Raw genomic sequence first — 25897 nt, forward strand, 5'->3', positions numbered from 1 at the left:
CAGGGACAAGGCAGGGTCCAGGGTAAGTAAAGGTAAGTGGGTTTATATAATGGTAATATTTATAGTCCTTCTACAAGTACCAGGACAAAGGACAGAGCTTCTACTGTTTAGCTACAGGCAGAAATATTGGTGGACATATGGACAACAAAGCCAGAGAGTATATTAAACCTCAATTAGGTGGTAGCAACAGCAGCAGATGGCAACTATTTGGTTATATTTTTTATTATTATTTTTTTTCCGGCCTCTTTCCACAATGGCCCTGAAACAGCTGCTGATCTGATGGTTCACTTGCTTTATTCTTATTTGGCCTGCAGGCTGTTCTAGGCAGACTTGTTTCCATCCACCACTTTCCTTTCTCCAGTTTCAGTCTCTGAGTTTCACCTTTAGTCACATGTATCTGGAAAAGGGCTTGGTCCCGTGCTCAGAGGCCTCAGGGGCTGCAGCACAAGAGGGCTGAGCACTTATTTCTCTGGCCTCCTATCAGCTAGAATCTGCTGCTGGTCAGCCGAGACCTGGGCCAGGCCCAGTGCCTGCACAGCTGAGCCCCTGGGACTGTGGCAGGGCCCTGAGGCAGGGGCCTGCAACCTACAGCTTGCCACACAGAGCACATTGACTGATCTGGGGAGGCCAGAGATGCGAGAATAAGTCCTAGTCTGGTTTCCTGGTTCTCCGGGCTAGCAGAGTGACAGCCAAGACTGAGCAAGAGCAACTGGGAAACCCATGTCTTCTCTGGAATCCCTCCCTTGGGCAGAGATGGCATCTCTTTTCATTTCACAGTGACATTTAATAAAAGGAACATGGTAGCAGGAGTGAGAAGTCCAAGCGGTTGTTCTAACGTTTTTACTAATTAGCTGTTTGACCTTGGACTACTCACTTAAACAGTCACTTCTGTTTTCTGAAAATTTAAGAAAAAGAAAAGTAAGACTGGATTTAATGATCTTTAAGCTTCAAATTTCAGGTTTTTGGGTTTTCTCTCTCTCTCTCTCCTTTTTTTTTTTTTCCCACTCTGCTGCACATGGAATTCCCAGGCCAGGAATCAAATCTGATACACACTTGTGATCTCAGCTGCATCTGAATCCTAAGCCACAGCTGCAGCAACACCAGATCCTTAACCCACTGTGCCAGACTGGGGATCGAACCTGCACCCCAGTACTCCCAAGATGCCACCAATCCCATTGTGCCACAACGGAACTCTCTGGTTTTAGAATTTTAAAATGTCCCTTAGAAACTATGCTTCTAAATAAGTTTACTCTATTGTCTGCCGTATAAGTAGAGTTTGTGGTCATTTTCTTAAAAACACCTTTGCCAGCTTCAAAGCTAATGTCTGGTTTGCCCATGAAAATTTTAACCCAGTGAATATGGAATTGTTTTGACTGCCAACCTTATTAAGAGTGGATATTTCATTACCTTTCTTAGTGTAATCATTCTAATGACTGTAACTAGGAAATAAGGAAAAAGAATGAAGAACTTTGAATGTTTGTAGAAAGTGTCATTTTTAAAAATAAATTCAAAGCAAATCTTTACACCAAAAGAGAATGCACAATCCTTTCTTTCTCTCTCTATTTATAGAGATAACAAGATAACAATGCTAAAGGAAGCAAATCTAAAAACGTTTTCTCATAAACTTGTAAACCTAGTCACGGTAGCTATTTAGAAATTTTCTAAATACCTTTACTCCTTGATGACACCCTTACATATCTGCACCTAGTAGCAATTGTATCATTGATAACAAGGATTCTGTTTTTATCACTAACATAGCAAGATTAGCAACATAGCAAGATTTTTTATACTTTTGGTTTTCATTTGTTAACTTTTGCAGTCATAATTCATATATGTTCTTTTCTTTAAAAACTATAAAGAAGAAAAGAAACATTTGGTAACATAGCCCGTTACCATACCTCACAGCCCTTTCTTTTCTTTTTATGGCTGCACGTGAGGCATATGGAAGTACCCAGACTAGGGATAAAATCAGAGCTGCAGCTGCTGGCCTATGCCACAGCCACAGCAACACCAGATCTGAGCTGCATCTGCTACCTGTGCCTCAGCTTGCAGCAGTGCTGGATCCCTAACCCACTGAGTGAGGCCAGGGGTTGAACCCACATCCTCACAGAGACAACATCATCCTTAACCTGCTGAGCCACTGTGGATACTCCATAGCCCTTTTTGTATAGTGACATATATTTTAAAAAAGGTAAATTGCTTTATATTTAATGGGTACATACGTAGTTTTTTAAGGGCATACATTTTTGGTGAGTTTCTTACCACACATTCACCAGTTTAATAGTTCTCCACATGATGTTTTTGGTAAAGTGGTTATTTATGTGCTATACCAGAAATGCAGTAAAAAAGGAACAAATGTTTTTACATCAAACAGTTCCAAACTTTATTTTTATTTTTATTTTTTTGTCTTTTGTCCTTTTAGGGCCACACCAGTGACATATAGAGTTTCCCAGGCGAGGGGTCTAATCAGAGCTGTTGCTGCCAGCCTACACCAGAGCCACAGCAATGCCAGATCTGAGCCATGTCTGCAACCTATACCACAGTTCATGGTAATGCCAGATCCTTGACCCACTGAGGGAGGCAAAGGATTGAACCCGCAACCTCATGGTTCCTGGTCGGATTCATTCCCGCTGAGCCATAATGGGAACTCCGTTTCCAGAATTTATGTTGAAATCCAATAATGTTGTATTCCAACACAAATAGGGTCCTTTGCTTCCTTAAATCTCAATATACATGAAACATACTACTCAGGTTTTTAATGAAAACTTTTGTGCAGAAAACCTGGATGGCCTCCTCTTATTAACGCTGTTTCTCTTTTTTTCCTTTGGATTCGCTGTAGTTATTAGATTCTCTTAAAGGGTATAGACTAGTTCAATCATGTTAAATGGTCATTATTTTAATTTTGAATTATCTCAGGTTAAATCTCAGGTGTATCTCAGGTTAAATCATTCTTTAAACCCTTCACTTCTGAAACTTCAGCTTGGGTGCCCTCAGGAAGATTGGGTCACATTGCTGTACAACAAATTGAAGAGACGTTGTAAATTAACTATAGTTTAATTAAAAAAAAAGAATAAAATAATTACTACTCCCACATCATCTACCTCCTGGTACATAGATGAATACTCATGTTGAGTCTGGCATCTAATGTAATGTATTTTACTACTTTAATACATCTAATGTATTTTAATACTTTAAAAATACTTTAAGAATATTTTTCATAATTCTACATTGTTTTTTTAATAGTTCATATCATAAACTGTAGAAATATTCCTATCCAAAGTCACAAAATCAGATCATCAGCTGATTTTTCCTTATTGTGACCTTCTAATACCATTCAGTTTTAATATTTTATCCAACTATAACAATGAAGTGAATTTACTTCAGATATTATCTTTCAGTGTTTTTGCTTATTGCATTGTATTTTAGATGCAGTGGAATTTACCAGTTGCAATTTGACGAGTCTGTTACGGATATGCTATAGTAAAACCACTTCCATAATCGAGTTTTAGAACATTTATATCACCTTGTTCCTATAGCAGTCAGGTAAATATTTTTCTTACTATTATCTTAAAAATTGTTTTCAGTCCTTAGTCAGTCTAGAAAAGTGGGGCCCCAAATAATCAAACCCTGCTTGGAAAATAGGATTTCTGTCTTATGAGATATTCTAGATTGGAGTTGGCAAAAAAATTTTTTTCAAAGAGACAGATAATAAATATTTTTGACCATGCCATCTCTGTCACAACTACACAAACCTATTGTTTTAGTGAAAAAACAGCTACAGGCACACTTTCAACAAAAGGATGTGGCTGGATTTGGTCCATGACATGTAATTTGCCAACCCGTGCTCTGGACCTTTGAAATTCAGTTTTTCTTCTTAATATAACCAGTGAGCTGGTAATAAAACATTTAGTTCTGTGAGCTTTTCAAAGGAATACGATTAGTTAATAAAATGATTTGTAGCATTTTAATTTAGCACACTTGTCTTTTGGAAGTTATTATTTCTGAAAGTGTCCAATAGATCTGATATTCCCCAAACTTACAAAGTGTAATTAGAATAAACTAACATTGCCATTTTTTGTAGTAACGAAGAGCTAATCAAAAAAGAGTACTTTGAAATTGGTATTTGTACTGAAAACTTAAAGGCAAAGTGTAGATCCTGAATCATAGCACAGACTATAAAAGTTTTACAATGTTGACATATGTCACACGGTGTTTTCCTTTCATGTAACATCGCTGCACTAAATGGCACAGTTGTTTGTTTTGTGAGTGTTTTATAACCATTCGAAGAGTCTTCGTAAATCGTGAGGGTTTGAGAGCTTGTCGGGAAGAACGTTTACCTTTTGGGTGAAAACAGAAGAGGCTGTTTTCCACTTTTATGTGTTAAGAGTTTTAACCTCTGAACTTTTGGCCTTTGTCATATGTATCTTTCCTCAAAAGTCCAACTTGATAATGATATATCGTCTTTACCAAACCTTTTTTAAGTTAAAACCCATGATATAAAAAATTAGCCCAAATTTACTAATGTACACATTGAGGAAGAATGGCCTTATCATAAGAGCCAGGTAAAGTCAGTAACTTGTAATAGAAAATAGTCATTTGTGACTTCATGGTAAAAATATTACAAAAAAATCGATAAGTTTATAGAAAATGACAGTCTAAGGATATCATTCTGAAAAAAAAATCTGTGAGTATTTTGTTTTGTTTAGAAGATTAATTCCCTTAAAATTTTTTCTTAGGCATGTGTACAAAATGCATTTGTTCAAAGCATTTGATATAGTCCTTTCTTTAATGACATAGATTTAGAGTCATTTTCTGCTCATGAATATTGTCTCATACTCTTGGATTTTAATACACAATCATGATTTCAAAGATTAATCAATCCACACATGTACTAAATTTTACTTAACTTCCAGACATATATTTCAAATATAATTTCCCCTTTGTGCTCCTTTAATGAACTGTTTAATGAAGGAAAGAATTGGATGAATAAAAGGATGGATAGCAAAATAGAGAAGACTTTGATTCTGGAACTCAAATTTAGTTTGAAGGAAGTTTCTAAATTTAAAATGCCTTCAGCTACATTGTAAGATTTCAAGTCGAGCTTCACTCATGAAGATAAATGCCTTGAAGAACAAGTTATTTGGACTGACAAGATGGGAATATTTAAAGTATATTTAACAGATTCTAAAAAGGACATGTGCTTCAGATGTTAGGTTTCTGTCTTTAGTTCTTAAAGGATACGACACTTGTCTAGTATAGCACAAGACGAGTTTACATTTTATTGTTGACAGCTCTTTTAAAACCATGGCAGTCTTCTGGGAACCCTCTTGGTCCTCTCAGACTTAGCATGTGTGATATTTGCTGACAAGTGAGGATAAATAGATTGTCAGGCTGCCGATTCTGAGTTAGAACTTCTCAACCTCTACCTGATACTTTTACCTCCATTGGTTCTTGGTTATTTAGAGCAGTGTACCTTCATGTGGTTAAATTGAATGTGGAAATGAAACCTTCATTATGTGAATTGTAAAAATTTAAAATAAAATCCTAGGGAGTTCCCCTTGTGGCACAGCGGAAATGAACCCAACTAGTATCCATAAGGATGCGGGTTCGATCCCTGGCCTCACTCAATGGGTTAAGGATCTGGCATTGCTGTGAGCTGTAGTGTAGGTCACAAGACATGGCCCGGATCTGGCACGGCTATTGCTGTGGCTGTGGTGTAGACTGGCACCTATAGGTCCGATTCGACCCCTAGCCTGGGAGCATCCATATGCTGTGGGTGCGGCCCTAAAGCACAATTAAAAATGGATGATTGGATGGATGGATGGATAGATAGATAGATAAAATCCTAGCTGCTTGGGCAGTCTTGACATTTTCATCTTTGGGAAATCTATTCTAAGTATTATACTTGCAAGCACGTTTTCCTTCAAGGAAGATTTTTTTTTTTTTTAACTTCTAAATTGCCTGATGATTCAGATTACTCATGCAGGCTTATCCTGACTCTTAGGAGCTAAACTGGTTATTATGCAGACAAGCCAGAGCTTTAGAAGTCAACTTGGTTGTAGTGGTGAGGATATTCAAATAATGGTTTATTTCGGTTTGTTCCACCCAGTCATTAACTCACGGCTGCCAGCCATCAGTTTCCCTGCTGCCCCAGGAAAGCCTGTCATTTACAACCAATGCCTATTTTAGGACTGGTGCTATAAAGTACAAAGAATATTCTAGAATCTTAGGGTAGAGGAGGAAAAGGGAGGGGAACTAAGACTACACAGGGTTGGGTGAGGACCTAATTGACTCCTTTAATTTCTCTTTTAAAAACAAGTTTTTTTTTTCCCCCCAGTAGGTAACCTGCACGCACAGCAATAGATATTTCTAAGAGTATAGCGAAAATTAAGGTTTTTTTTCTCCCTCCTGTTTCCCTGTTCTTTCCCCACAAGCAAGTCATTTTGCCTTTTTTTATGTCTCTTTTCAGATATATCATATGCATATATAAGCACATTTCTTTTTATGCAAATAGTATATATCATGCCCACTGTACTTTATTTTGCCTTTTCCCTTAGAATATATTACAGTTGGTTCCACATTAGTACATACAGATTTATTGGCCTCAGTGGCTGCATATTAAAGCTGTACCATCATTTATTTAGCTGTTTTCTCCTAGAATCTGAGGTTATTTTTTAGTCTTTCGCTATAAACAGTGTCATAGTAGATATCCACACATAAAAGTCTTTGTGTGTGTAAATGCAGGATAAACACCTAGCGTAAAGGTACCGTTGATCACTTTCTGAAACTTCTAAAACATACTCAGTGACTTCCAAGTTCAGCTCAAACAGCCAGATCAATGAACACATTACTCATTCTAGGCCCTATCTAGGCTAGCCTTGGGGACTTTCAGGAATCAGACACGGGGAGTTCCCATTGTGGCACAGCAGAAATGAATCTGACTAGTATCCATGAGGATGCAGGTTTGATCCCTGGCCTCACTCAGTGGGTTGGGGATCCACCTTGGCTTGAGCTGTGCCGTAGGTCGCAGATGCAGCTTGGATCCTGCGTTGCTGTGGCTATGGCTATGGCTGCCAGCTGTAGCTCTGGCTGCCAGCTGTAGCTCCAATTTGACCCCTAGCCTGGGAACTTCCATATGCCACAGGTGCAGCCCTAAAAAAGCAAAAATAAAATAAATAAAAAAAAAAAAACAAAACCAAAAAACCCAAACAATACAAAACAAAGAAGAATCAGACATGGTCTCTGCCTTAAATAGGTGAGTGTTACTCTCCAGTGACTGTGATGCTTCAAGGTAAAGTGCTGGTGACAAATCGGAGGTGCAGCAGGATGTCGTGAAAACTCATGGAAGCGCGGAGTGACTTCTGCTCCTGGGGATCAAGGAAGAGTTTGAGGATGGGTTGGAATTAGCATCCGATGTGGAAAGTGACAGAGAAGAAGGCGTGTGGGGAGGGTCCAGGAAATGTGCGTACACCAAAGCACGTTCCCGCTGCACTGCCCTCCACACAGGGCCTCCCCCAACACCCACCGTGTGCCAGGCCTGCTCCTGCCTCAGGACACTGGCCCTTGCTCTCCCCTCTGCGCTACTTCCTCTAGATTTCTTGATGGCTTGCTGTCTTTGCAGTGATGTCCACAGCTCAGCAGGGCTCCTCAGCCTGGGCTCTGGTCACTTGCCTGAGGGCTCCAGGTGTTGTCCTATTGTTTCAGAAACCAATGCCTCCTGTTCCTTCCCTCTGCTCTTCCTCTTGATGCTGCCATGGAATAAGTGCCTCTTATGATGGCCTCCGGCCTCCAGCACAGCTGGCTCCTCCCTGGTGACTGGCACTGCCACGGCCATTCTGGATTCCTTTGCCATCCTTCCAAAGACAAAACAGACCCTTGCCTTAGGCTGCTGCAATGCCCCTGACATCAAGCTGTCATTTCCATCAGTATTTTATGAAAGTTGAGCACTGGGGGAAGGGCGCGGTAGGAGTACCACTCCCTTCTGTTTGAAGTGCTGAGCTCAGAACCTAGAGGCCCCTCCTCAGCATCCGGGAAGGGGTCATCTCTGTTTATCTCCTGCTCACCCATCTTTCTGCCTAGGACTGGCTTTTCTCTTTCCCAGGTGAGTGTACCCCAGTGACGCCACCTGTAATTCTTAGGCCCTATGGCTCCAGAAAGAGAAATTTCCCTCCTTATAAGGCCCCTGGAAGGTCTAATTTCAGATCTTGGGGTCACCCTTCCATCCCCTAGCCATAGGACTGGGGGCTCTGACCTACAGCCCCAGTAAACAGGCATAGCACTTAGTATTTATACAGAAACACAAGTAGTGGTCCAATATCAATGGTCTCTGTGGAATTTAGATTTAAATGGTGCCGCAAATTGAGGTTTGTAGGGTGAAGAATAGCTCTCGCCACCTACTCTTTCTTCAGCCCCCTGGGTTCCTGAAACCCTCTGGTCCAGAACTGGGGAGGCATTGGTGCATGGTCTCTGTGTTCCCCGAGGCAGCAAACATCTCCCTCAAAGAACCTGCAGAGCCTCAGAGACCTATTAGCTCTGCTAAAACAGGTACCCAGTTTACCTTAAACCCTGTAATGTTTGAAGGTCTATTTGAAGCATCAAGGTGCAGGTTAATTTCACAGCTTGCCCCAGAACAGTGGATCGGGACTCACTTTACATTTATGTAACAGAAATTGCCATTAAGTTGGTTTTCCTAGAATAAAGGAACAGTCAGCCTCAAAGGCAAATTCAGGTCTTTTCCTGTCAGTAAAACTAAACAGCTAGAAGCTTTGAAATGAGCGTGTTTGTACTTCTGCTCACCCGTTTTTTGAAAAACCCTCAGGTCTGGGCACACCTCTTTGTGTATTTAAGTTAACTCTTTGAGAGGCAGCTAAGGTGCCATGCAGAGTCGTAGACACCTGCTATTGTTGTAGTTGGGATCTAAGCTGGTTTCACATGTATGAGCACTGCAGTTCATAGGCAGGAATTCTAGTAAGACATGCAAATTAATCCCCTGTCTGAGTGTGCTTTAGACAATCTTATCTAAGTATTACATTTTACAGAAGACTCAGTACTATGTTGGGATACCCAAGGGGTGGGAAGTGGTGGTAGGAAATGAGGGGGTCATAAGAAATGACCATTGCTCATAAGGAGCTTATGATATAGATGGAGAGACAAACATAGGGATAAACATGAGTGAAACAGTTTTACATGCTTACTGCCAAGTGAGTTGCATGGAGAATGAGATGTGATATAAAATTTGGAGGAGAGGCAGATTAATTCTTGAGGTTTCACTTATCTAAATTTTAAATATTGTATTAGGTAAAGTTTAAGAAATCATGGAGTTTTCTAGAAAAGTAAGTTCTTTACTTCTATTATCAAGAACCAGTATCTTGTATATTAATAGCTTTATGGTATAATATCATTTTTATTTAACATATGTATAAACATCACAAAGGGATGAATATATTTTATGTACATTTTAGGTTTATGTCTTACCAAAGGGAAAAAAAAAGAATTGTGAGCTTTTAGGTGATTTAATCTTACATTAGGCTTTTTAAAATGTTAAAACTCAGGAACAGATTTTTCTACTGAAACCCAACAAAATGTCCCAAGCTGTAAGATGGGTAAAGCAGGGGTGCTCTGGATGAGGTGGGTTGGGTTATTCTTGTTGGCCAGGATGACATAAAGGTGCCATCTACTATGGAAATACTGTCTCAGGTGTTCATGACGGGTACTGTTCTCTCTCTATACGGCAGTCCAACAATGCGCACTGTAGACCAGAAACTACACTGGGATCTGGGGCTACCGAGGTGCATGACACATGGTCGTGCTTCCATGAAAACTGCAGTCTTTTGTGGGACAGGTGGGGACTGACATGTAAAGAATGACTTGGGATGTCCATGCAAACTCAGGGCTGTGGTCATTCAGAGACCAGGGGAAGGCTTGCTGCCTGGACCAAGGAGGGGAGGGAAGCCAGGGAAGCTTCTGAAGGACTTGTAGGAGTTTTGAGTATAGTTTTGAAGGACATGTAGGAGTTCATCAGCTGAGAGTAAGGCTTTCTAAGATATGAGACCACATTGGGCAAAGAAAGTGACCTGACGTCAGATAATTACGGGTATTTGAAAGGCAGCTAGCAGTTGGCTAAAACATAGAAAGGAATGGGAAGGAAAAGGCTGGGGTAACAATAGCAGGGGGGTTTCTTCCTTGGTGTTGGGGCTTTCAGGATAAAGCCTAGAGGATCCATTAAGCTCTTTAGCAGAGGCGCGACCTCATCAAGTGGTGTCTTAGTTAATGATGATAGCCAATATGTATTCTTTTATTATAGGCCAAGTGCACTATTAATCACTTTTTGTGCATTTCTTATTTAGTTGACACAAATACCTCCCATGAGTCAGGAGTGGTCATTGTATCAGGGATCCTAGAAGAAAACAAAGAGCAGCTCGAATAGGGTGGTTGAGGAGAGGAGGATGAGGGGACTATTTATGAAACTGGGCAGAGTTAAAGATGAGAAAGCCCTCTGAGGCAGCTGTAGCAGGAAGCCTTATACCATTCTTCCCTGCAGAATTAAGACAGAAGTAGAGTCTGGAACTCACCGAGCAAGAATGTTAGCCTTCCAAGGGAGCCCTTAGCCATGGCAGTTTCCCTGTCCAGCTGGGAAGGAGCTAAGAGAAAAAAATATACCCGCTCACTTTTTTCCTTCCCTCTGATTTTGGGTCATGTGTGCTTTCCACTGACCAAACCCAACTTGAGGTCCGGGAACCGACACTGTAATTACAGGCACATTGAGGTCAGCTTCTGGGGAACAGAGAACAGGGAGGAGGAAGAGTCAAGAATGCATCAGGAGAGGCAAATAGAGAATATGCAGCAGAGTTGTCATATGCATTTCACAGAGGAAGCAACTGAAAGTCAGCTAGGTTAACCAATTGCGCCGAATCACACCGCTTGTAAGTGGCAGCCCCACCTTCCCACCTGCGAGCACAGAGGGAGCTCCTAACACTCTGTCTGGAAGTGTCTCTTCCTCAGTCTACGGAAGAGGAGGAAGGGCCAGTGTGAAAGCCAGGAAGCCAGTGAGGAGCTCTTTCTAAGATTCAAGATCCAGAAGAAGAAGGCTGAAAATGGCAATTCATTGAGGACAGAAAGAAGGAAATGGATTGGAGCAGTTGAGGCAGAATGGATGGAAGTGTGGACCTCAACTTCCTTCTTATAAGAAATAATAATGTTGGAGTTCCCTTTGTGGTGCAGTGGAAACGAATCCGACTAGGAACCATGAGGTTTCAGGTTCGATTCCTGGCCTCACTCAGTGGGTTAAGGATCGGGCGTTGCTGTGAGCTGTGGTGTAGGTCACAGACTCGGCTCGGATCTGGCATTGCTGTGGCTCTGGTGCAGGCTGGTGGCTGCAGCTCCAATTTGACCCCTAGCCTGGGAACCTCTGTATCCTGTGGCACAGCCCTTAAAAGACAAAAGACAAAAAAAAAAAGATAATAGTGTAGAAGACAGTGTTTTAGATTCTTTCTAGCCCCAAAGCTGTATGACTCGTCTCTGCAGTGATTGGGATACATATTTATTTCATGGAATTACCGTGTCTTTGAAAATATTCCCTGATGGAGTTCCCATTGTGGCTCGGTGGTAACGGACCTGGCTAGTATCCATGAAGGTGTGGGTTCGATCCCTGGCCTCACTTAGTGGGTTAAGGATCCCACGTTGCTGTGGCTGTGGTGTAGGCCAGCATCTGTAGCTCCCATTTGACCCCTAACCTGGGATTTTCCATATGCTCCATAGTTGCCTTGTTGATTTGAACTGATTTAATTGGACATTTACCCTTATACAAACATGAAAACCTCTTATTCAAGTTTGAGACCAGTTGCCTATTTTCATCTTCTGGAATATTTAAAAAATTCACTTCAGTAAGGACACCTCAAAAGAGCTTTTTCTTTAGGTGTTACTGCATATCCTTTAGATTAGCTTTAACCACAACCACATTTTAGGTTTCTGGGGGGAAAAAATGGGCCCTTGGGGTCCTGTAAGATAAATAGCCTCCCCCCCACCCTGCCCCATTGAATTTCTAGCCGTTACTCTCCAAGTTACCACAGCCTTCTGACTAATTGCTCAATTTCTGGGGCTACTGCCTCCTGCCAGTTTCTACTTTAAAATAAACAAATAAAGCCAACTGCTAAGATTGTTCTTGTTTCAAACCCTAACTGGAAGGTTCCTCAGCATTTCTCATAGCAAATTTGTCTTCCTTGAGGGCTTTTTGTCTGATTGCTCCATGAGGCTCTCTAGACAATGTCGGTCATTTTCTCTTGAGTTTATGCCAATTTTTGGAAACTCCTTCCAGCTGTATTTCTCCTCACTTCTCTTTCTTATCTCCCCTGCCTCCCTGTCACCACCCTATCCCTCTCCCTCTCTCCCAAGACTGATCTGTCACCTTTCTGGGCTCAGGACCCCCTCAGTCTCTGCCACTGCCCATCCAGAGCCCAAGAACATGCTTGTTCTGGTTCCCACTCTTTCTGGGGAGGTGGTGCATTCAAACCCTGGCACAGCCACTTGTTCCTGTATGACCAGGGGTAATTCGTTTCTTTTCTGTTTAATTGGGATACTCATAATCCTACTGCCTTCTAGGTCATTGTAATGATTAAATGATGTCACACAATTAAAACCTTTAGAATACCTAACAGATTGTCACTGCTCAATAAATTCTCATCAGATTTGCCTGTGTATTATAAGCACTATCTTATCCATGGATGTTCATATTTTTTTCAAGTTTTATTGGAGTATAGTTGATTTACAATGTTGTGATAATTTCTGCAGTATAGCAAACTGATGTTCATATTTTTGTATTGTCTATAATAAGAGATAAGGATATGGTCCCTCCCCCCTCTTTTTTTTTTTTTTTATTTTTACAAAATTTTAGGTGATTTAGGGAGGAAATGGGAATGCTTTTCTCATAAGTCTCTAAGAGGAGCACTCACTCTGATTTATTATTTCTCTTAAAAGCCAAAAAAAATTAATGAGCACATCTTATTATTTTAAATGTTATGTATATGTGATAATTTCATCTTTATAGATGGACTTCTTTCATAAGGAGAGCAAAGCATACCTCTGGCATAAAATCATAATTATTCTTACTTTATTGACCTAATTATAGTTATAGTTATTCAATAATCTCTCTATAACATATATAAGTGCATACTCATAATATGTTTGGTATATAAATACATATTTATAAGCAAATGGCTTAAAATTTCTGAGTATTATGTCTTGGTTTAAAACTCAGATTCTTGGGAGTTCCCGTTGTGGCTCAGTGGTTAATGAACCCAGCTAATATACATGAGGATGTGGTTTTGATCCCTGGCCCTGCTCAGTGGGTTAAGGATCTGGCGTTGCTGTGAGCTGTAGTGTAGGTCACAGATGCGGCTCAGATCCCCCGTTGCTGTGGCTGTGGTGTAGGCTGGCGTGTTCCACTCCAATTCGACTCTTAGCCTGGGAACCTCCATACGCCACAGGTGCAGTCCCCAAAAGACAAAAAAAAGTCAGATTTTTCTTATGAATTTAGTCTGCTTTATCTTTAATTTTTAAAAACTGGAAAGAAATCAGCATGGATATGGAAATTCATCAAAATTGCCAAATTAGTGAGGTTATGAAATTCATTTTCTATATTGTGTTGTCATCTAGCATTGGAGTAATAAGTATGAGTTTCATTAACTGAGAAGCAGAAACTAGAAAATGAAATGTAAACCACTGAACTGTGAAAATGATGATATATTCACGCATGCTCTCCCGAAACTGATTTTGCATTTTGTGCTAATGCAGATGTGATGGGATGGGATCAGTGAGGTGGAATTACTTATTTAACAGGGCTTTTTAAGAACCTGAGCATATATAATCTTCATACAATTAATGAACAGGGTTTTTAATAATATATTCTGAATTTTAGTACCTAGATAGACTTCAGCGTTTCCTTAGTCTGACCCATAGCTTAGCAAACTTTTTCTTAAAGGGCCTAATGGTAAGTTTTGTAGCTTTAAAATTAGAAGTATCTGTGTCCCCTACTCCGCTGCTTCGTGCAAAAGCATCCACTGACAATATGTGAAGGACCGAGTGTAACTGAATTCCAGCAAAATTAACTTACAAAGACAGGTAGCCAGATTGCAAGCCATAGTTTGCTGACTAATCTCAGCCCCCCTGTTTTACATATAACATGAGCAACAGAATTTAAGTGGAGACACAACTAGCTGGTTAGTGTCAGAACCAGCCATTTAGTTTTTTCTTATCACAAGTCTTCCAATGTGCAGACTGGTGCTCTGACAGCAAAGGCATGTTTCTTATGTGGTAGTCAGCCTGAGAAACTCTATAATTGGTCTTAACCACCACACCCATTAATTCCATTTAAAGCAGTATCTCCCAGAGGAGGTATTGTTATCTTCTATGCAAAACAGAAAATAAAGTCTTCCTGTATGTAAACTTTAATTATTTGAATATTTCCTTTCTTGTTTAGAATGCTTTTATTAAAATGCTATCATCATTCATGTTATTTAAAATGAAAGATATTAAAAAATGTGCCCTTTAGGGTTGACAGAAGTTAGGCATAATTTATTAACTTAAAAAATTCAAAGATAATTGAGCATGATTAGAGCAAAATAAAATATTGTTTAATGTTTAAATGTCTTCTGGACTTAGTTTCATTTTAACTAGAGTTTGTTTTCAAAGGTGACTCTTACTCAGTTGAAAGGCTCTGACAAATACCAGTCCTAACATTTTTTTTTAACCAGTTTATTTTTTTATTTTTATTTTTTTTACAGAATAAAATACATATTTTTAAACACAGTTGCGTTGACACAGATTGTTATATCATAGATCTTAAGAAACAGATTGACTCCCTCTGGAGAAGTGGAATGGAAAATATGCTGAGACAAATAGGAAATTTATTCTATACTTTATCCCTTTTTGTATGGCTTTCATCTTTACTATTTAGTATTACCTATTACATTTCAATTTTTCTTTAAAAATTAGCATTATATTAAAATTGTGTATATTATGCAACTAAAGTTTATAAAGAAGAAAGCCTTATATACCATTAAATATTTTATATAGCATAATAAAAAGAATAGCTTAACTGGTAAGAATAACAAAAATAATACACCCTCTGAAAATAAGTAAAATATAAAATGCATAAATTGGTTAAAAAAGAGTGTAACTATGTAAATATGTCCTCACAATTTGTTACATCTTATTGATTCTTCAGTATAGGCATTACACCATTCTAGGTGATGTGATAAGACATTACAGACCTTACATTGTACCATGGAGAGAAATGGTTATTAATAATACAATTGTAGAACTGTATTATTTAATTATACAGTTGCATTATTTAATTATAATTATGATAAATTCTTTAATGGAGAGGAAATCAGATGTAAGAAGACTTCAGCATTCCAAGAATGATGTCAAACGACCCCCTTCATGGTGGATTTTGCACTTATTAACTATGAGATATATTTCTTCTCCAGAGATTCCTTGTTTGTGTATCAATTGTAGATTTTTGGTTTGCAGTTATTCTGAAGTTTTGATATAAGAGTCTCTATGTCTATGAGATTGTTTTAAGTTGTTGGTCTCTTAACTGCAAGTTCATCTCCAGTGTCCTTGAATTTATACCCACCTCTTCTCATGATTTCTGATTTTGGTGGTATAATTGTGCATGGATATATATACCTTTACTGGTGAGCCTTGTCATTTGTGGAATTTTTGTTTCCTGTTGCTGTCTTGTGCTTTTCTGCCTAGAGAAGTTCCTTTAGTATTTGTTGTAAGGCTGGTTTAGTGTTGCTGAATTCTCTCAGCTTTTGCTTATCTGTGAAGGTTTTGATTTCTCCTTCAAATCTGAATGGGAGCCTTGCTGGGGTAGAGTAATCTTGGTTGGAGGTTTTTTCCTTTCATCAGGTTAAGTAGATCATGCCACTCCCTTCTGGCCTGCAGAGTTTCTGCTGAAAAATCTGCCGATAGCCTTATCGGGGTTCCCTTGTATGTTACTTGTTTCTTTGCCCTAGCTGCTTTCAAGATTTTCTCTTTGTCTTTCATTTTGGTCAGTTTGATTAGTATGTGTCTCGGGGTGTTCCTCCTTGGGTTTATTTTCTATGGTACTCGTTGTGCTTCCTGGATTTGAGTGAGTGGTTCCTTTCCCATGTGAGGGAAGTTTTCGGCTATTATCTCTTAGAATATTTTTTCTGTGGCCTTCTCTCTCTCTCCTCCTTCTGGCACCCCTATAATATGGATGTTGGTGCGTTTAACATTGTCCCAGAGTTCTCTGAGACTCTCTTCATTTCTTTTCAGTCTTTTTTCTCTTTTCTGTTTCGTATCCGTGATTTCCACTAATCTGTCCTCCACCTCACTTATTTGTTCTTCTGCCTCCTGTATTCTGCTGTTAGCTGCTTCTAGTGAATTTTTTCTTTCAGTTATTGTAATTTTTTTTGTCTTTTTTTTTTGCTATTTCTTTGGGCCGCTCCCGCGGCATATGGAGGTTCCCAGGCTAGGGGTCAAATCAGAGCTGTAGCAATACGCCAGAGCCACAGCAATACGGGATCCAAGCCCTGTCTGCAGCCTATACCACAGCTCACGGCAACGCCGGATCATTAACCCACTGAGGGAGGTCAGGGACCGAACTCGCAACCTCATGGTTCCTAGTCGGATTCGGTAACCACTGTGCCACGACGGGAACTCCCCAGTTACTGTATTTTGCATCTCTTCTTGTTTAAGTTTTATGTCTTGTATCCATTTTTGCCTCCAGTTTATTTCCAATGTCTTGCATCATCTTCAGTGTCAACAATCTAAAGTTTTTTTTCCTGGAGGCTCAGAATCTCCTCATTGGTTAGCAGTTTTTCTGGGGTTTTTCCTTTCTCCCTCATCTGAGTTATAGTTCTCTGTCTTTTCATTTTTATAGGTTTTTGGTGTGGTGACCTTTTTATATATAATAGAGTTGTAGCCTCTCTTACTTCTGGTGTCTGCCCCTGTTGTGGCTGAAGTCGGTATGGGTGTTTGCTGCAGGCTTCCTGATGGGGGGGGGCTGATGCCTGCCCACTGGTAGGTGGAGCTGATTGTAATCCCTCTGGTGGGTGGGGCTTAGTCTCTGGATGGGATTAGAGGCAGCTGTGTGCCTGAGGGGTCTTTAGGTAGCCTGTTTACTGAGGGGCAGGGCTGTGATCCCACCTGGATTGTTGTTTGCTCTGGGGCTTCTCAGGCTGACTGATTGGTGGGGCCATATTTTCCCAAAATGGCCACCTCCAGAGAAAGGCAGCTGCTGAATATTCCCAAGAGCTTTGCTTTCAATGTCCTTCCCTCACAACAAGCCACATGCACCCCTGTTTTCCCAGGATGTCCTCCAAGAACTGCAGTCAGGTTTGACCCAGATTCCTATGGAGACCTCACTCTGCCCTGGGACCCAGTGCATGTGAAAGTCTGTGTGCGCCTTTTAAGAATGGGGTCTCCGTTTCCCCCAGTCCTGTGGATCTCCTGTGCACAAGCTCCACTGGCCTTCAATGCCAAATGCTCCAGGGGCTCTTTCTCCCAATGCCAGGTCCCCGCACGCAAGGGTTTGATGTGGGGCTCAGAACTCTCACTCCTATAGGTGAGTTTCTGTGAACCAGTTAGTTTTCAGTCTGTGGAGCTTCCCACCCCAGAGGTGTGGGGTTGTTTATATCACGAAATCACCCCTCCTACCTCTTGAAGGGGCCTCCTCTTTTTCTTCTGGAGTAGGGTATCTTTTTTAAGGTTTCCAGTCCATTTGGGTGGAGATTGCTCAGCCTTTAGTTGTGGATTTTGTTGTTTTTTAGGAGAAAAGTTGAGCTCCAGTCCTTCTATTCCACCATCTTCCAGTCCTAACATTTTTAAGGGATTTTTGGTATCCTGTGAAGAGTAGCTTCTATTAAAGTAGAATTCTGGACAGAAACAGTAACAAAGATGTTTCATTCAAAGGAAAGGAAAGGAGATTGTAATTTTAATCTTAAGACTATTTTTCCACTTTAAGAAATACCATTTAGGGAGTTCCCATCGTGGCTCAGTGGTAATGAACCTGACTAGGATCCATAATGACACTGGTTTGATCCCTGGCCTCGCTCAGTGGTTTAAAGATCTGGTGTTGCCATGAGCTGTGGTGTAGGTCACAGTCTCAGCTTGGACGTGCCATTGCTGTGGCTGGCAGCTGTAGCTCCCACTCGACCCCTAGCTTGGGGACTTCCATATGCCATGGGTGTGGCCCTAAAAAGGCTAAAAAAAAAATGTAATATTAAATGCATGAAAATGTGTGGGCCTTTCCCCTGAAATGCTCACATTTCCTGCTTCCTACTAAGATAAATATGGCGCAAACAGGAGAATTGGAGGATATCTACTACCTTTCACAGTGCTTGTAGGGGAAGATTGGGCATTGAAGCCTTTTATCATTCACATTGAAACATGTTCCAATTAAACTTTAATGTTAATGTCCTAAATGTTGGTCACCTATTGTCCAGAGAGTATTTTGAAATTGATAACTGTTTGCCATGGACAGACTTGAGGATAGTCCGGTAAGAGATGAGGAGGAGAACCTAAAGAGAAGGGAGAAAAGAGAGAAATTATAAAGTAAAATCCATTGAATTTTGTAATTTTCTAAGTGAAAGGAACCTGTGCTTCTGGCTTTGCTGAATGGGTGGATGGTTGTGTGTGGTGGTGAGTTACAGAACAGTGGAGGGAGTGTTGCTGGCTGGAGAATCAGGGATGATGAAAATGTTAAAGATACATATAGAGGTAGGATCTAAGTGGATTTTTTGGCATAGAAATCTAAAGTTTTAGAGGGAGAGTGATCATAAAGATACATTTTGGGATCTTGGTGATAGATAGTAATTGAAGATCTGGGAGTAAATCAGATCCTCCAGGAAAACGTGTCAGGTACAGAAGGAAGAGGTTAAAGCCCTAACTGAACAAAGTGCTTTTTTGTTTTGTTTTGTTTGATGGTTGTTTATTGACTCGCTCTAAGAGTATCAATAGTGAATTTTCAGATAGCTTTAGTGCATCATAACATAATTAATATAAATTCTCCAGCGTGGAGGTCCCATTGTGGCTCAGCAGTAACAAACCCAACTAGTATCCATGAGGTTGCACATTTGATCCCTGGCCTCGCTCAGTGGGTTAAGGATCCAGCCTTGCCATGAGCTGTGGTATAGGTCACAGATGTGGCTCAGATCCCACATTGTTGTGGCAGTGGTGTAGGCTGGCAGCTGCAGCTCCCATTCGACCCCTAGCCTGGGAACTTCTGTATGCCACACATACAGCCCTAAAAAGACCAAAAAAAAAAAAAAAAAATCCTCCAGGATGGAGAAGACTTCATTAAAAATATCTATTTAAAAAGAAATTTCTGGCCAGCTCCCAGAACCATGGAATGGAAAAGAAACAAAAGCCTTCCTCTGCCCTTGCCCTGTGGATTGGCTCACAGAATAGAGACATCTTCCTCTTTTCAGCCTGACTGCCTAATGGTAAATTATGACCCAAGTATTTCATGTCCATTTGTAGTCAAGTTGGGAAGAAAGAAGCTCCTCTCATGGAAACAGCGAGTTTGTGATTAAGAGCAAGACACTGTTTTTCTGAACATTCAGTTTGGGGAATGAGTTATGGTAAGAGAGACATGTGGGAGTTGCCGTAATAGAAAAAGGACCCACCGACAGCACAGAACAGTGGCACCTCCTCTGGAAAGACTGAAGTGGTAGAAGATATTCTTTCATATCATATTTTAGTTGGCTTTCACAAGTTCATCTAGCTTTTGCCATTATTCTACTTAATTAGAAAGAAACAAGTCATTGTTGCTATTCTTTCTCAATTCAGTAGTCAAAATGAAGACATAGGGAGTAGCATTCTTGAACCCCGGTTCTAGGTCTGGCAGTTTTCTCTGTGGAGTCAGATAGCTTAGGTCTCCAACAAGTGCTACTACATGCAGAAAAAGATGCATTCAAATTTGAAAGAATAATCATATGTACATTGAATACAAACCTAATGTACCTCTGTGTACGGCTGAAAGAACTTTTACTGCTTGGGGAACCTTAAGTGGTTTACTCGTAAATTGCATTTGACCCTGGGCTCATGGCATATTCCCTATATTAATGATGCAGTTTGCTGTAGAGACTTGCAGTTGGGGTTGTGTTTCATACCTGTAGGACATCTACCTTTGTCTAGAGAGGAATTGGATAGACCCAGATCACAGATGTGTATGAGCTGGAGAGAAAATCTTATGAGAAATGACACCTAGTAATGACATTTAAAACATGGCATGAGTCACAGTTACCTACAGAGTGTATGCATTTAGAAAGCACTGGTTTTAATATGTATCTCTAGACAAGACCAGCAGTTATGGGGCAGAAAGTGGAAGATCCCAGTCACTGCTATTAGTTTCTTCTATAACTGAGAAAACAAGGGAATAACTTTAAAAGAAGGACAGTGGTCAACTGTGTCCCTTGCAGCTGAGAAAGCTTTTAAGATAAGGCCAGTATCTCCATTGGTTGATAACCATGGGCCAGTCTGCTTCAGGCAAATGTGGGAAGACCTGTCTCATCATTTACTCTCTGTCCCTGCCAGAGGGTAGAATCAGGCTCATGATGGCAGCAGAAGTTAGACCATCTACAGAGATGTGGAAAGGAATTCTTTCCTTGGGTAAGAGGGTTTAACTATAAAGGTTCTTAACTTCTGGAAATTGAAGATTCTGCAGTTCTGCTATGTTAGTATCAACATTGGCCCACTTTGAATAAGTTGCTGTAGGGCTTGAATGGTAGGATTTTTTTTCTTCTGCTTTTAGGGTCTTTAATTAGTTAGTAGTAACATCTTGAAGTTGAACACTGAATCATCGTGCAAGCTATTTTAGGTGCCCAAAGAAACATGCACTCTGTGTGTGTGTGTGTGTGTGTGTGTTTGGGGCTGCACCTGCGGCATATGGAGGTTCCCAGGCTGGGGGTCCAATAGGAACTATAGCCGCTGGCCTATGCCTCAGCCACAATAACGCCAGATCCAAGCCGTGTCTGCAACCTACACCACAGCTCATGGCAATGCTGGATCCTTAACCTGCAGAGCAAGGCCAGGAATCGAACCTGTGTCCTCATGGATACTTGTCAGATTTTGTTTCCGCTGAGCCATGATGGGAACTCCAATATGCACCTTTTCATATGCACACTTTCAGCCAAAGCAGCAGCATGTAAATAACCTATACTCATCTAGTTAGCATTTCACTTTGCTTTTTGACTTTTAATTCAAACTAAACATTAATATAAGGAGTTTTCATAATAACCCATGAACTTCATCCTTTTTAGAAGGTAGTGTAGCTCTCTTCCTGTAGTGTAGCCATAGCAACTGACAAGGAACAGAGAAAGAAAGCTTTCACACATGCTGTGCTAATTAATCCTGTCCTACAGTTTTCCTTCAGCTGGAGGATTCAGTTTAATAAATTTTGCATGAGTAAGCGTGTTTTGATGCATGAACTGTATAAATACATAGCAATATCATTCCTAAAAATATTTATTTAAAAATGCAGTTATATATTGCTACTTCGAGGTGTACTTTTTTTTTGAGTCATTGTTTTAATAATTTGCTCCCTCCCTGAGTAGTTTTGGGATTTATTTATCTTTTTAACTGAACAGAGATATTTTTAGAGTGAAAACCTTTTGTTTATCAATATACTGGACACTTTCCACAAGAACATGTTTTAAATGACTCTATTAAAGTGAGATGTGAAAGAGTTTTTCTTAAGTGATGCAGAAGGATGTATCTTAAAAATATAATAACATTCTTCAATATGACATATTTGCATGCAAGCCATTTTAAGAAACCACCTTAACACATCAATGAGTTAGATATTGAAAACTCATTTTTACTGTCAATTTGGAAAGTTATGTGACTTGTATGATTGGAGTTTGGGCTGTCAGTCCGTTACCTAAACCTATGAGATGGAAAAAAAAATGATGTAATAAAGAGCCTTTTTTATTTATAGTTTTCAGAAATCCAATTTAAATTCAATTCAATGTAATCAGTTTTACAAACTTATATTCAGATTGAATGTAATTGACCTAAAGTCACATACATATCATTATAGATTTGTACTATTTCTAGATTATTTTGAGGTCCGGTTCTTCCTTAAAACCGGGAATATCAGTTTTCTATAACCAGTCTGATCTTCTGAGCTGTCAGAGAGAATCTCAGATTTTTTCATTCTCCTGTCCCTCTGGCCTAGCTTTCTGTCAACAGGGCCTTGGCGAAACCAAGGGAATCCAGCCTGAATGTTTTTGGCATTGCATTTGCCTTGACAACAGCATATGGAACAAGTCAGAACTTATTTCCGGACTGGTACTTAGCTCTTTGGTCTGTATAAAAACATGCTCATTTGAGGAATTAAACCTTTTGATGGGATTACTAACCTTTGGAAACACATTACAATCCTGATTGTTTTTATCTGTTGTTCAGTTTTGCCTGAGTTAAGAGAGGATAAAACCTCGCAAAGAAAGGAAATAGAGGTTATTATGAATATCTGTGATCAGAAATTGTTGTTCTGTTCATGTGCAGAAAAGTTAGGGTCCATGTATGTGTATATATGTTTGTATGTGTATCATCTGTATGCTTTTTTTAATGTTTTATTGAATTATAGTTGATTTGCAAGATTGTGATACAGCAAAGTGATCCAGTTATACATGTACATACATCTATTCTCTTTCAGATTCTTTTCTCACATAGATTATCAAGAATATTGGGTAGAGGTCTCTGTGCTATTCAGCAGATAACCGTTGGCCTGTCAATCCATATATCTCAGCATATACCAACCCCAAATCCCCCGTCTGTACCTGCCCTGCACTCCCCGCCCCCAACCTGGCCCTTTTGGTAACCATAAATTTGTTTTCAAAGTCTGTCAGTCTGTTTCTGTTCTGCAAATAACCTTTTGTCCTTTTTTTAGATTGCACACATAGGCGATATCATATGATGTTTGTCTTTTACTGTCTGACTGACTTCACTTAGTACAATAATCTCTAGGTCCATCCGTGTTGCTGAGATGGTATTATTTCATTCTTTTTATAGCTGAGTAATGTTCCATTGTATATATATAACTGCATCTTCTTTATCCATTCCTCTGTCAATGGACGTTTAGTTTACTTCTCTATCTTGGCTATTGTGAATAGTGCTGCAGTAAACATTGAGGTTCATGTATATTTTCAAATTACGGTAGTCTCTGGATAGATGCCCAGGAGTGGGATTGCTGGATAATAAGGTAGTTCTGTTTTTAGATTTTTGAGGAACTTCCATACTGTATTTCATAGTGGTTGCGCCAATTTACGTTCCCACCAACAGCGTAAGGGGGTTCCCTTTTCGCCACACCCTCTCCAGCATTTATTGTTTGTAGACTTCTTGATGATGGCTGGTGTAAGGTGGTACCTCAGAGTAGTTTTGGTTTGCATTTCTCTAATAATTAGTGATGTCGAGCATCTTTTCATGTGTTTTTTTGTCCATCTGTAATCTTCTTTAGAGAAATGTCTATTTAGATCTTCTGCCCATTTTTTTTGATTGGGTTGTTTGGGTTTTTTCCTTTTGATATTGAGCTGCATATATTGTATATTTTGGAAATTAATCCCTTATCAGTCAATTCATTTGCAAATATTTTCTTCCATCCTGGGGTTGTCTTTTCTTCTTGTTTATGGTTTCCTTTGTTGTGCAAAACCTTTTCAGTTTACTTAGGTCCCATTTTTTTATTTTTATTTTTATTTTCATTACTCTAGGACGTGGATCTGAGAAAACATTGCTGCAGTTTATGCCAGAGAGTGTTTGGTCTCTGTTTTCCTGTGAAAGGTTTATAGTATTCAGTCTTATATTTAGGTCTTTAATTCATTTTGAGTTTATTTTTACATCTGAGTGTATGGTGTTAGAGAGTATTCTAATTTCATTCTTTTATGTGTGGCTGTCCAGTTTTCCCAGCACCACTTATTGAAGAGACTGTCTTTTCTCCATTGTCTATTCTTGCCTCCTTTGTCATAGATTAGTTGACCATAGGTGTGTGGGTTTATTTCTGGGCTTTCTATCCTGTTCCTAAAATGTCTGTTTTAATATGGACTTTTTATAAACCTCAACTAAGTCATAATATGCCATTTGTGTTGTTAGAAAAACTCCATTGTAGGAAAAATTGAGTTATTGTCACCATAGTTGAACTAATTAGAAATTATTTGTCTTATCAGCTTTCCTATTCATTTTAACATTTACTTATAGTAAAGAGAATATCAAGTAATTAATAAACAGAAAAAAGTTATGTTCCTAAGTATTACATAAAAATTTAAATAATCAGAAATTAAAATGAATATATATAGTAGGTTCACTGTAAAAATGATATATTTACTTTGAGCATCACAGTGATAAATATCATACTCTGCACTTGTCATCAATGAACACTTCTTGATAGAAAGCTATCACACAGATTTTTTTTTCTTTTAAAAAAATAACATCTAGGGAGTTCCTGTCATGGCTCAGTGGTTGCGAGTTGGCCTTGTTCAGTGGGTTAAGGATCTGGCATTGCCAGGAGCTGTGGTGTAGGTTGCAGACGCGGCTCGGATCCCACGTTGCTGTGGCTCTGGTGAAGGCCGGAGCTCTGATTCGACCCCTAGCCTGGGAACCACCATATGTCATGGGAGCAGCCCAAGAAATGGCAAAAAGACAAAAAATAAATAAATAAATAACATCTAAAGATTTTGTGATTTGAAGGAAAGATATATTCATTGTAGAAAACTTAGGGAAAAATCAGAAAAACTTATTTAATTTAAAAACATAGGAGTTCCCATCATGGCTCAGCAGAAACGAATCTGACTAGCATCCATGAAGACACAGGTTTGATCCCTGGCCTGGCTCAGTGGGTTAAGGATCCAGCGTTGCCATGAGCTGTGGTGTAGGTCACAGACGTGGCTAGGATCTCACATTGCTGTGGCTGTGGTGTAGGCCGGCAGCTATAGCTCTGATTCTATCCCTAGCCTGGGAACATCCATATGCCTTGGGTGAGGCCCTAAAAAGACAAAAACAAACAAAAAAAAGTAGATTATTTTGTATTCCCGAGCTAACCATGTATTTTCCACCATTTTTTTTTTCCAGTGTGTAAGTACTTATGGTTGTGAGGTCAAACTGCATGTAATTGATCACTTACCATATTATTATGATTACACTTGCCCAATTCTTATGCATTCTTAGAAGACAGGTTATTATATGTTGTCTCATCACCTCTATGTACCAGATTCATTTAACTACTCCTTTATAATTATTTATTTAGGTGGCCTTCCAGTGTGCCTCCTGAATAAGCATTTCCTAGTGAGTGAGTTACAGAACCCAGAAACCAAAAGCAGTTTTGGAAAAATCCTTTGAGATAAGAGTCCTACTCTCTTTTCTGGTTCATAATACACATTAGAAACATTAAGGACACTGAGAAGTCTCACAGTGTGGAGACCTATTTTACTTTTTATTCCCTCATTTTTAAAAGTTTTATTGAAGTGTAGTTGATTTACAAGGTTGTAATAATTTCTGCTGTACAGCAAAGTGATTCGGTTACACATATACCCATATCCATTCACTTTCAGATGCATTTCCCACATAGATGATCACAGAATATTGGGTAGAGTTCTTTGTGCTATACAGCAGGCCAGTGGTTCCATATTCCTCAGTGGGCATATGCCAACCCCCCCATTTTACTTTTTAAATCATCTTTTCTCAGAGTTATCTGACCTTGGAGCCCTTTCTCAAAACACTTATTTCGACCTCTCAGAACTAAAAGACTGTGAAACATTCTTTAGAAAGTCCAGGAGATTTAATATTTAGGTGCTTTGTGAAGAGATGTCAATGACTTATTGGTTATTAGCATGAATCTGAAACAAGTAAACCACAATATGCTTTCCCCAACCTTTCT

At 39.6% G+C, this 25897-nt stretch overlaps 1 protein-coding gene across 3 annotated transcripts in view; it reads left to right on the top strand.

The window, feature by feature from the left end:
• The window catches only part of CDK14 (cyclin dependent kinase 14), a 632242-nt gene that overhangs the window by 341817 nt on the left and 264528 nt on the right, over positions 1-25897 (top strand). The gene's annotated exons all lie outside the window — the stretch shown is intronic.

Source organism: Sus scrofa, chromosome 9 (assembly GCF_000003025.6).
Source record: "Sus scrofa isolate TJ Tabasco breed Duroc chromosome 9, Sscrofa11.1, whole genome shotgun sequence".
Lineage (NCBI taxonomy): Eukaryota > Metazoa > Chordata > Mammalia > Artiodactyla > Suidae > Sus > Sus scrofa.